This window comes from Cydia splendana, chromosome 17, assembly GCF_910591565.1.
Source record: "Cydia splendana chromosome 17, ilCydSple1.2, whole genome shotgun sequence".
NCBI lineage: Eukaryota > Metazoa > Arthropoda > Insecta > Lepidoptera > Tortricidae > Cydia > Cydia splendana.
Genome location: NC_085976.1, coordinates 1,915,529 through 1,918,889, shown reverse-complemented (window position 1 = coordinate 1,918,889; position 3,361 = coordinate 1,915,529). Strand labels below are relative to the sequence as shown.

General features: G+C 41.3%; 1 long non-coding RNA gene across 1 annotated transcript; it reads left to right on the top strand.

Annotated features, from left to right (window-relative positions):
- Nucleotides 1–1,707: 1,707 nt before the first annotated feature.
- On the top strand, nt 1,708–3,361 carry LOC134798614 (uncharacterized). The gene is made up of 2 exons (XR_010145232.1): nt 1,708–2,597; nt 3,160–3,361. It is a non-coding gene; the product is annotated as an uncharacterized LOC134798614 (long non-coding RNA).

The following is a 3,361-nucleotide window of genomic DNA, read 5'->3' as shown; positions in this document are numbered from 1 at the left end:
GACTTAGATAGTATACGTATTCCTGATAATATTCAGTTAGCAGATCCCAATTTTAACGTGCCTGCAGAAATCGATATACTGATAGGTATAGAAATATTTTGGGACCTTTTAGACGGTGAAAAGATTCGATTACCGACAGGGCCGTACTTAATAAATTCGAAATTCGGCTGGTTGGTATCTGGTCCAAATAATACAGGGAACTTGCGCATTAATAATCAAGTCCATTGTTATTTTACTCAGACGATTGACTCTCAACTTAGAAAGTTTTGGGAGATCGAGGATATCCCTCAGGTAGATAGTATTCTTACAGCTGACGAGCAGAAATGTGAGGATATTTTTATCAATACGACTACACGCGAAGAAGACGGTCGGTTCTCCGTCCGAATGCCGCTAAGAGAATCAGCTGATACGTTGGGCGATTCTTATACGTTAGCGAAAAATTTTTATCCTTAGAACGTAAATTAGAACGTTTGCCGGAATATAAACGTTTATATTGTGATTTCATGCGAGAGTACGAAAAAATGGGTCACATGACTCGTGTTACCGAATATGGTACACCCAATTACTTCCACCCTCATCATGGTGTATTTAGGGAGGGGAGTGCCACCACTAAATTGCGCGTCGTGTATAGTGGTGCTGCCCCCACCGCCACGAATAAATCGTTGAATAGCATTCAGCTGCCGGGTCCAGCACTTCAAAACGATATATTTGCTATTCTACTGCGTTTCCGTCAATACAAGTACGTTGCTTGTGCTGACGTGGAGAAAATGTTTCGGCAGGTTTTGATACACCCAGATCAGAGATCCTTGCAAATGATCCTCTGGCGTGAAAAACCTACCGATCCATTATACGTTTATGAACTCAATACGGTCACTTATGGGCAAACTAGTGCGCCATATTTAAGTCAACGTTGTATACGACAGTTAGCATCGGAATGTGGTGATGACGTCATCGCCCGCGTTATCAACCAAGATATATTCGTAGACGATTTAATTACATGAGATGATGATTTCCAAAATTTACTTGACATATGTCAAAAAACGTATAACGTTCTGCAATCAGGATGCTTTCCTTTACGTAAATGGACCTTTAATTGTGACGTTACGCAGGACAAGTCTAAGGAACATTTTGTTGGTGAGCACACCCAGAACAAAACGCTCGGGGTAGGTTGGGATAATACGCGCGATGAATTGTATTACACTACAAAAATCGATCCCTTGCCTAACTCGACGTACTTAAATAAACGAATAATGTTGTCGATTATTTCACAGATTTACGATCCGTTAGGTTTACTTTCTCCTGCGGTGATAATTTCCAAAATTTTGCTTCAAAAATTATGGTTAAGTCGTATCGATTGGGACACCCCGGTCCCAGAAGACATTAAATCGATGTGGAATAATTTCATAAACACTTTGAGCCGTTTAAACGATTTACGAATTCCGCGTCATGTAAGGGGTGTACACACTGGACATACGGAATTGCATATTTTTTCAGATGCATCGTTGCATGCTTACGGCGCGTGCGCATATATGCGGACATATGATGAAGGGTCAGATGTAACTGTCAGATTATTGTGTGCTAAAAGTAAAGTCGCACCCCTGAAATCTCTAACTATCCCCAAACTCGAACTTTCAGGAGCGCTCGTTGCTGCTAAACTTTACAAGAAAATAACTGATTCCTTAAGGTATGTTGTGAACACTAGTTCACTAAAGTTTACTTCTGGTGTGACTCAACTATAGTAATTTCGTGGCTAGGCATGTCTCCGCATTTATTGAAGCCTTTTGTTCAAAATCGCGTTACTCAAATAAACGATCTCACTGGTAATGCGACATGGTTGCATGTGAGAAGCGAAGACAACCCTAGTGATTTATTGTCTAGAGGCGTTGCTTTAGATAATTTAATTGATTGTAACTTATGGTGGTTCGGGCCATCAGTTTTGCATGACCCAAAATCGGATTTTATTAATGACAATACGAGTAAAAATACGGCATTCAAAGATTTACCCGAGTTACGATCGACCGCGGTAAGTTTAGTTTGCAATCAACAAGATGAATTATTTAATTTCGATAGATGTTCATCTTACATTAAATTAATTAGAATCGGCGCGTATGTACTCCGCTTTATATTAAACTCACGCATTAGCTCTGAGCGTAAACAACTCCGCCAAACCGGTTCATTATCGGTGGACGAGCTCAGTGCATCACGTCTTATGCTAGTTAGATTCGCGCAGATGCAATCATTTCCGGACGTTTACGATAATTTACTTAAAAATAAACCGCTTAAGACGAATAGTAAACAATATAACCGTATATCCGGTCTTAACGTGTTTTTAGACGATCGTAATAAGTTAAAAGTGATTAGAGTCGGTGGTAGATTGTGTAATTCCACAAGTTTCGATTACAACAAAAAACATCCCATGTTATTGTGCAGTAAACATAAATTAACGGTGTTGTTATTCAATTATGAACACAATCGGCTGCTACATGCCGGACCGCAGCTACTCTTATCTACTTTGCGTGAATGTTGGTGGCCTTTAGGTGCGCGAAATTTGGCAAGGAAGATAGTTCGAGAATGCGTTACCTGTATTCGAATGAAAGGTAAAGTACTTAGTCCTATCATGGGTAATGTTATTTTGGATCGTTTAGAGCCTGGTTTCCCGTTCATTCGCACAGCCGTTGATTACGGCGGGCCAATTCTCATACTTAATCGAAAGGGGAGAGGAGCTCAGCTTATTAAATCGTATATTTGTTTGTTTATATGTATGGTCACACGAGCCGTTCATTTGGAACTTGTTACGAGTCACCACTGATGATTATTTATTAGCGCTTAAACGTTTTATTAGTAGACGAGGAAAGCCTCATATAATTTATTCTGATAATGGAAAATGCTTTGTTGGGGCCGAAAAAGAATTTTCCACATTTTTAAAAAATAATTCGAAGGATATAGTCGATTTCGCTGCCAATGATGGCATCAAATTCAGTTTCATTCCTCCTTATTCTCCCCATTTTGGCGGATTATGGGAGGCTGGAATAAAAGCGTGCAAATTTCATTTGAAACGTGTAGTAGGTAATGCTAGGCTAACTTACCAGGAATTCAGCTCGGTTTTGACACAGGCCGAAGCCATCCTGAATTCCCGGCCCATGTCACCCTTGTCCACAGATCCTACTGATTTATCCCCGCTCACGCCCGCCCATTTCCTAATTGGTCGGCCGTTGACCTGCCCTGCTAGCGGGGACCTGACGGATGTGCAGCCTTCCCGCCTGTCTCGCTACGCCAGGATCGAAGCCCTACGTCAACACTTCTGGCGTCGTTGGGCCACTGAGTACGTTACGGAGCTCCAGCGACGAACCAAGTGGAAGAC